Genomic DNA, 9,395 nt, shown 5'->3' with positions numbered 1-9,395 from the left:
TATTGAAGACTATTGGATGATGTAGTCCCAGATATACAATGCTAGAGAAAAAGACTGGATGGAATGTTTTTAATCATATATCTGCTCAGTGAGAGATACCTTAGGGCTAAACAATAATGTCAAATTATAAGTTTAGTTGTTCAGGTAAATATTTATTTCTGTACAAATGTAAATTTTCCACTTTTGAATCTGTATTTTTTTAAGTAGCGTCCATATTTTACACTGATGTTTCTTTATTATTTCAGAATATGTTATGACATTGGGATAACTGAAGATACATCCTCAATATTTATCATATTTTAAGACTGACAGAAAATGATGTACAAAACAAATTCTTTGTAAAGAGTGAACTATAAGAAGGAAAACAAGAACAATATATATATACATTGTGATTTGAGGAGAAAAATAATGGAAAAGAGTGAGAAGCTTGAAGAATTGATGCCCTGTGAAGATACGATTAAAGAGATAAAGTTTTCATATAAGTGTGATGTCTGTAAAAAGTCCTTCTCTCAAAAAAGTAACCTAATTGAACACAAACATATTCATACAAAAGAAAAGCACTGTGATGTCTGTGGCAAATTGTTCTCTCAGAATAGTGACTTAACTACACACAAACGTATTCATACAGGAGAGAAGCCATATCATTGTGATATCTGTGGTAAATCATTCTCTGATAATAGAGCTTTACCTAAACACATACGTACTCATACTGGAGAGAAGCCATATCATTGTAATATCTGTGGTAAAACATTCTCTGATAGTAGTGATTTACGTAAACACAAACGTACTCATACTGGGGAGAAGCCACATCATTGTAATGTTTGTGGTAAATCATTTTCTGACAGTAGTAGTTTTTCTACGCACAAACGGACTCATACAGGAGAGAGACCATATCATTGTGATGTCTGTGGTAAATCATTCTCTGATAGCAGTGCTTTACCTAAACACGTACGTATTCATACAGGAGAGAAGCCACATCATTGTAATGTTTGTGGTAAATCATTCTCTGACAAGAGTAATCTTTCTACACACAAACGGACTCATACAGGAGAGAGACCATATCATTGTGATATCTGTGGTAAATCATTCTCTGTTGGTAGTGACGTAACTAAACACAAACGTATTCATACTGGAGAGAGGCCATATCATTGTGATATCTGTGGTAAATCATTCTCTGATAGCAGTGCTTTACCTAAACACAAGCGTATTCATACAGGAGAGAAGTCACATAATTGTAATGTTTGTGGTAAATCATTCTATGACAGGAGTAGTCTTTCTACACATATGCCGACTCATACAGGAGAGAGACCATATCACTGTGATATCTGTGGTAAATCATTCTCTGGCATGAGTAGTCTTTCTAAACACATACGGACTCATACAGTAGAGAAGCCATATCATTGTGATACCTGTGGTAAATCATTCTCTAGCACGAGTAGTCTTTCTACACATAAACGTATTCATACAGGAGAGAAAAGAAAAGTGTAGTTTGTGTTGGTTTCTTTCGTAAACTTCTTTTTAATATCCTTGTGTCTGGTTGCAGTTTCAAAGCGATGTAGTATTTTGATGCAAATTAAATTTAAATGTTGGAGTGGATCTAATGGTTTTTTTGTGTGTTCTTAAATGACTTATAAACATCTTTCATACTGCAATTGTTACAATAAAGTTGCATCTTGTAATATCATCAGTCACCTCATGTCTGTACTGCTCTAAGTCTTCATGTACTTTTCCATGGAACTGTTGTTGTTCCTCCACCATTCTTTTCACAAGTGTGTCCAGCTGTCCCTAAAGACGTATCTGTTGTGCCTTCTGCTCTTCCTTCAACTCGGTCAGTTTATCATTTTGACTTTGTAATGCTTTCATGATTGTAGTCAGAGAAACCTCTTCCTTTGCTGCTTCCTTCCTTGTGTGCACTCCTTCTGGATCCATAGTGAATAATTAGCTGAGTACAGTATTAAATATATCCCACTTTTGACACCAGTTGTTATGTCCCACACAGCCTCCTGATACCACCAACAGTCTGCATCCATAGCCTAGGAGACGATAGGTGTGCTCAGCAAGCAAACTTGCTTGGAGTGGAAGAAGTTACAGAAGTCAGAAGAGTTGATAAGAACAAACAAAACCGTTGCGTATAAACAAAGTAAAAGAACTTTAATTAAAAAGCGAATAAACATTTATGGAATAAACATTTATGGAATAAACAGAGTTCTTTGAAATGTGTAAACTTCTGGTGAACTCTTCTTTCTTATTCACCAGTCTCATGATTCATTATATTTTTATCTTTTTTTTCTTTGTCGACTGGACTCTTGTTACTTCCAAATTTACCTTAGTCCAGTAATCACTCCACATTCTTTATGATGCCAAGTTCATGCTGCCTATTTTTGCAGCAATTTCAAAACCTTCCACCTTCAAAAATCACCACTTAACATTAACCGACTCACAAAGATGCCATTGTTCACATTAACCACTTACATTCACCATCACCACACATATCTCACTTCGGACACCAATTACTGTGTCAACTGTTCAACACAAACTGCTGGACCTCGGCTGCATTGCATCTACCTCAGATCAACTATTCACATAAACCACTCACATTGATTTGCAGCAAACTCTGAACCAACCACTTCACACATCAATGTCACTCAGCTCCCAGTGCAAGTCTAAACTCATCATGTGTTCAATAGTATTATTTATAGTTCGCCCACACAGAAAAAAAGCGCACCAAAATCATATCGCCTACGCTTTAAACAATCACGAGAAAACAAAGAATTATTTTTTCAGCTTCGCCTGCAAAACCGGAGAGTGGTGTTGAAATTTGCACCGTACAAATGAGAAATTATCTGAATAGAATTTTTCATTTCTAACAATATATAAAGAAAAAAGTAGTTAATAAGAATGCTAAAAGAATGAAAAAATATTTTTTAAAGCATTGTAGTTTGCTTGAACATTGTGATATTAGAGCATGTCAAAAGAGAGACAAAGGAAAGCTTCTAATAATGCAGTAAGTTCAATAAGACCCTTATATTTCAGACATAAGGGCCCATCTTCATAAGAAAAAAAAGTCTGGGGAATGTCCAATTATGCAGAGTCCGTCAACCCATTCAAATCTCGAGCGTTTCGTAGCAGTTGTAGTCAGTTGCCGCAGTAGTCACTCCCTGAACATAGGTGTGAAATAACAAATGATCACTTTTTACTTCTTATTCTTTTTCCCTTTCTTTCTTTTACTTGTTTCAGTCATTTGACTGAAACAAGTAAATTTAGTCGAGCAAATTGACAGCAGGACTTATTCTTTGTAAGCCTAGTACTTATTCTATTGGTCACTCTAGCCAAGCCGCTAAGTTACGGGGATGTAAACACACCAGCATCAGTTGTCAAGCGATGTTGTGGAGGGACAAACAGACACACAAACATATATATACGATGGGCTTCTTTCACTTTCCGTCTACCAAATCCACTCACAAGGCTTTGGTCGGCCCGAGGCTATAGTAGAAGACTGAACTCAGTGGGACTGAACTCAGAACCATGTGGTTGGTAAGCAAGCTATTTACCACACAGCCACTCCTTCATCAATTAAAGCAACATAACTTGTTTTTCTATCTAATATCGTGTAAAGAGGTTTTCACCAAAAGATTCTACTCATCAAGTTCTTTTAAAAGGGCATAATTATGCTGAACTATTGACAAATATACACTTACTCTACCCAGATTACAATTTCAGCTTTATACCTGTATTTATTGGGGCACTGGGATATGTAACGCACTGCTTAAGTACCTATCTTCAGAAATAAGGCTTCTCAAAACCAGACTGGTACTTATTTTATTGGTTTGTTCTAGAGGAATGACTGCTGTGAATACTGTGAAAATTATACTTTGAAACCTTCCTGAAGCACGTGCATGATGTGTCCTTGCATCTCGGTACAGTTTATTGAAGTGCCAGGAGTACGAAGTGTTACTCACAATCTGTTTCATTGACTTTGCTAGAATCCACTCACTCACACTCAGTAAGAGTCTAACTTAACCCCTCAGTATTTAAACTGGCCAGATCCGGCCTAAATATTCTGTTTTATGTTCAAACTGGCCAGATCCCGCCTCTCCCACCTAACCTGCCATGAATATCATTAGAAATTAACTATCACGTTATCTAAATCTCAAAACTACAAAATGATGCATGACTAATTGAAAACAATGTGAATAATTCGTATTAGATTTGGCAGAGTAATCTGAATGCTAAAGGGTTAACACTGAGTGCCACCCAAGTTGGTTATTGTCATCCAAAAGATTTACAACAACTTGAAATGCTGTGTATGATAATAAAATGCCTACAGCAGCTGATTGTTGGAGGTCCTCACCCCAAAGTACAATGGGGACGAACCCTTATTTATTGTTATAGCTTGGGATGATGATAGATTAGTGGCTTTATTTGGTTTAAAGATAATCACCTTCCAGACTTAATCAAAATAATCAGTAATAGTATTAGTAGACTTGTGTTAGCTTGTAGAAGAGTCTTCTATTATGACCCTGGGCCAGCTGATAGAATAAGCACCCAGTGGCAAACGAGGCATAGATCTATAGTTATTCCCATGTATTTCCCTGGGACAGAAGTAAAAGAAAACACCAAATTGGAAATTTATATTTCATTTTGTTCTTTGTTATTGAATCTACATTGTGGCAATGTAGGGAGTAGTAGGGGCTACTTTTCAAACTCTCTTTTCTTAAACCCTTGAACCTAACAGAAAGAAAAATAATCAACTCCAATATTTGACACAAAATAGACAAACAACAAATGACAGTCTCTATGGGATTTGAACCCAGAACCTAATGAACTGTAAAAATAATATACTGCCCTAATCACATTACCAACATGCTGACTTTATGTTCCAGTAACCTGCTATAATAAGACCATACCTCTCATTGGAAGATGTTCAGAATTAGCATCACTACCTCATGAAGAAGGAAAGGGCTTGGAATAAAGAGAGATGCAAAAAAATATAAATTGAAAAATTTTGAACAGAAACTTCTTTCAGAATTGTAAATCCTTTTGTATAAAACCCAGGAATACTAAAGTGTGAAAGTAAAACCCACAGCCCAATTGATCCATAATAGAGTAAACCCAGATGAGATGCAGTTTGGAAAGGGTACCAGAGATGCAATCTTCCTATTAAGGCAACTGCACAGGAAAGACTTGGTTATGAATAAACTACTACTGTTGACTTTTGTGGATTTGGAGAAAGCATTTGACAGGTTACCTCACTCAGTAATTTGGTGGTCACTGAAGAAACTAGGGGTAGACAGATTGTTTGTCAGGGCTGTACAAGCTTTGTGCATAGATGCAGTTTGTAAAAGGAGTCAACAACAATTTCAGGAATGAATTTAATGTGAAGGTAGGAGTTCATCAAGATTCAGTCCTCTCCTATTTATCATAGTCCTAAAGGCTGTCACAGTTGAGATCATGTTGATGAGATTTCCTATATGCTCATGAGCTACTTCTTGTAACTGAATCTACAGGGGAATTAGAGAGGAAATGAAAAGTAAACCAGGTATGAAAAATAAACCTGAAGTATGAGGCCTTAAGATAAACTTAGAAAAGATTAAGATTCCAGTCAGTAAAAAAGAAAAAAGGTCCTTGGCATCTTCAGAGAAATGGCCTAATTCAATATGCAGAAAAAGGTTAGGTACAAACTCCATATACTATACACAATGTAAGCTATGTTCATGCAAGAGATGTAGTGAAATTACAGGCAGACTATCCAAGAATGTGAGCTTCATATGTGATAGATGCATTTGAATAAACCAGAAATCATTTCTCTTAAATATCTGGATGGTTCACTAGAAGTAGTTGATATCTTCTGTTACCTAGATGTCACCAGCAAGGGTGGTGGTTACTGTGAAGGTATCATAGCCAGAGTAAGCCTGGGATGGAGAAAGTTCAGGTAGCTACTACCACTGGTGCCAAGAAAAAGCTTTTCCCTTTGAGTGGAGGACAAATGTTATGATGCTTATGTTAGAACTGCAATGCTGTATAATAGTGAGACATGGGTTTTGAATGAAGAGAAGTTTAGAAGAGTGGAAAAAAAGAGAAAAACAGATCTTTTAATTGCAGGTTCAATTCCTGATTAGAAGTAGATGACAGAGTTTTTGTATCCATGACAACATGGTGAAACTAGCACATGCTTAATTTTAGATGATGGATGATACTTTTAAAACTGAACCTAATGCATTTTATCAGGTATGGCTGTGTGGTTATGTAGTTCACTTCTGAGCCACATAATTTGGGGTTCAGTCTAACTGCATGGCACTTTGGGAAAGTATCTTCTACCATAAGCTCTGGGGACAACTAATTCCTTGACTAGATTTCATAGATGGAAACTTGTAGAGGCCTGTCTCATCTATATATATACGTATCCTTCCCACTACTTAATAATCAATATTGGTTTGTTTACATCCTCATAATCTCAATGTTCAGCAAAAAAAAAACTGATAGAATAAGTACTAGATCATAGACCGAGATATGGCTGAGTGATTAACAATCACGTGTTTTCAGGTGTTAGCGAAACTATGGCACCTTAGGTAGGCAACTTCTTCCATAGACCTGATCCAATAATACCTTGTAAGTGGCATCATTTTTCTCATTGCTAATCCACTCAACAGAATTTTATGCTAAATTCACTGGCGTAAATGAAATAAAGTAGAAAGATATTGTTTGTAACAGTTGGAGGTTCACTTTGTGTAGCTTTCATAACACACAATTCTACATCTGTATTCCTGATATTTCTACCAATATGCAAAATGAAACAATTTGATTGACAAACATGAAACACTTTATTAACAACCTAAAGTTTTGAATTGATACAGTTACTTTCCTGTATGAATATATTTGTGCCCACTTAAACTACTTCGATAGAAAAATATTTACCATAAATATCACAATAGTATGGCTTTTTTCTTGTATGAATACTATTGTGTTTAGTTTGGTCACTATTTTGAGAGAATGATTTACCACAGATATCACAATGAGATGACTTCTCTCCTGTAGCAATATATTTTTGAACATTTAAAGCATGTGTATGAAAGAATGATTTACCACATATATCACATATACAAGATTTTCTCCTGTATGAATACATGTGCATTTTGTAAGTGATTTCTTTGAGAGAATGATTTACCATAGACTTCACATTGGTATGGTTTCTTTCCTGTATGAATATTTTCGTGTTTAGTGTACCTTTTTCAGCAAATACCTTTTTACAGCTATCAAACTGGTATGATGTTTTACCTGTTCCTTTCTTCCTACCATCATGAGAATCAATTCTTTAAAATTTTCTTTTAAATTCTACTTTATCCTAATAATCAATTCATTTTCCATAATCTTGCTTTCCTCACCAAAATATGCAGATGTTTATCTCTTTTTAGGTATATACTTAATTCTTAACCAATATTTATATTTTTACCCTTAATTTTTGGCAACTGTGTTCTTTGCTGCCATCTGAAGATTATATAGACTCCCTTGTAATCATTTCAAACAGTGAAGTTGAGAAATGTTATTAATCACAAAACAATGTTATATATGTTCTGTGTATATCTTCCTTTAATCTTTAACATATGATAAATACTGCTATTGTATTTGATGGTAAAGAATTCTTTGATACCAATGTCATGAGATATTCTGAAATAATAGACAAAACAAGAACTTTGTAAGACACAGAAGATACTTAAAATGTAGTGGAACACTCTCAAGTCATCATGTACTCACCCCACCTCTTGCCTACCTTCTATCCAATTCATATTTATCATTGATCACCCTTCCCAAGCATCAAGTAAGCAGTCAATGATAACTACCTTCTTCGGGAGGTTTTCTGGTTCTACATGGGTATTTACTTAAAGTGAAAAAAGATCGTATGCAACAGATAAGTTGTCTTAATAACATATTTCTGTGTACCAGATCTTTAGCTGTTATTTTTAGCATAATGAGTTTTCTGGTGAGGCCTTCATTGCCAGTTTGTGGCTGCAGTAGAAATCTACGGATGCACAAACGCACAAAACGGAGAAAATGAAACAAATATAGACGACTTGTTCCGAAACACCCCTGAGTGGGGGAACAGTTTTCAAAAATAACCCCAATTGTTCCCCCCCCCCCTCAGAATCAACGTAGTCAGAGGTATATTGACGCACGACATTCTGGTACACCGGTGTTCAGACATGTTATGTCTCAGCAGCTAGAAGTAGCTGGAATTTTGAGACTGTATAAAGCCGATGGCTTTGTATATACTTTCAGCGAACAAAGTGCGCTCGGCTCTGTCGTGTGCGACCAATTCAAGCATTTAGTGTTGATTTGATGTCTTTTTCTTCCTCTTTCCCTTTCTTCGCTCATGTTTGTTTTATTCGGTTTTGGATTTGCATTTTAATATGGTTTTGAATATATTTCGTCTATTAAAATGAAAATAAACGATATCAAAAATTTAATAAAGAAAGAAAAAATTGTCTGCTGTGTTATTTGCATTGTCTGCATTTACTACTACTGTTGCTGCTACCACTCAATTGTCTCCGTTGATATATTTTTTCATTTATTCAATAGAAAGGTAAGGGTTGAAGGACAACCAAACCTGCCGTTTCTTTACCTCACATCACTTCCTCTTTTATTTCTGGTGGTTCATCAGCCACTATTCCATAAAAGTTAATACAAAAGTGTTCTTATTAAAAACGTTAAATTTTTTAATCAATAAAAATAAAATACTAACGGGTTATAAAACAGATTATTTAATTATCGACCTTTTTAGTATATATCCATTCGTTCCGCTTAATCTATTTTTGTATTTCCCTGCAGGGGTTTTCGTTTTAGCATTATCCATCCAACAGATGAGGCAAGCGAGGTGTTTGGAATCGTTAGCATGCTGGACAAAATCTCTAGTGTCATTTTCACTGTCAAGACATTAATGAAAACGTTTTTCCTTCCTATAACAAAAATTAATTCGTTTCAGTATTTCAAATAAGCCCTAACGTTTTTATACATTCCCCATTAAGAACCTCTTTCCTCGGATAATACTGGCAGAAATTTAATCTTTGTTCTCTTCTCTCGTCTGAAATGAACGACTTCTCTGAGTAGATTTCAACTATTGTATGAAAAATACGATTGAGGGAACTATTTGAAGATTAAAAGTTTAATCAAATTGTAAGTAGAGAAATAATTTCTTACATTTTTATTTATTTTAAGATGGTTTTCTGTTAGTACAACCCTCCTATAGTAACTTCAAAAGATTATCCGGTGGGAAGTCTTACAACAGACTGTTTTACGCACGGCATATTATAAACCCTCGTAACTTTATTTTTTGGGGGGGGGGAATTTTCAGAAAATTTTTGTGAATTAGTGTTCTACACACGGGAATTCATTGAACTATG

General features: G+C 35.3%; 1 protein-coding gene and 1 pseudogene across 1 annotated transcript in view; both read left to right on the top strand.

The window, feature by feature from the left end:
• LOC106873060 (zinc finger protein 208-like) overlaps nucleotides 1-1,596 on the top strand; it is a 45,776-nt pseudogene extending 44,180 nt beyond the window's left edge.
• A 7,230-nt stretch (nucleotides 1,597-8,826) lies between these two features.
• Nucleotides 8,827-9,395, top strand: part of LOC128251151 (zinc finger protein OZF-like) — a 3,357-nt gene continuing 2,788 nt past the window's right edge. The window contains exon 1 of the mRNA XM_052977636.1: nucleotides 8,827-9,168. The gene's annotated coding sequence lies outside the window, so the exon portion shown is untranslated. The remainder of the gene's footprint in view (nucleotides 9,169-9,395) is intronic.

Source organism: Octopus bimaculoides, chromosome 28 (genome assembly GCF_001194135.2).
Source record: "Octopus bimaculoides isolate UCB-OBI-ISO-001 chromosome 28, ASM119413v2, whole genome shotgun sequence".
Classification (NCBI taxonomy): Eukaryota; Metazoa; Mollusca; class Cephalopoda; order Octopoda; family Octopodidae; genus Octopus; species Octopus bimaculoides.
Note: the sequence above shows the minus strand (reverse complement) of the source record. Positions and strands in the feature narration are given on the sequence as shown.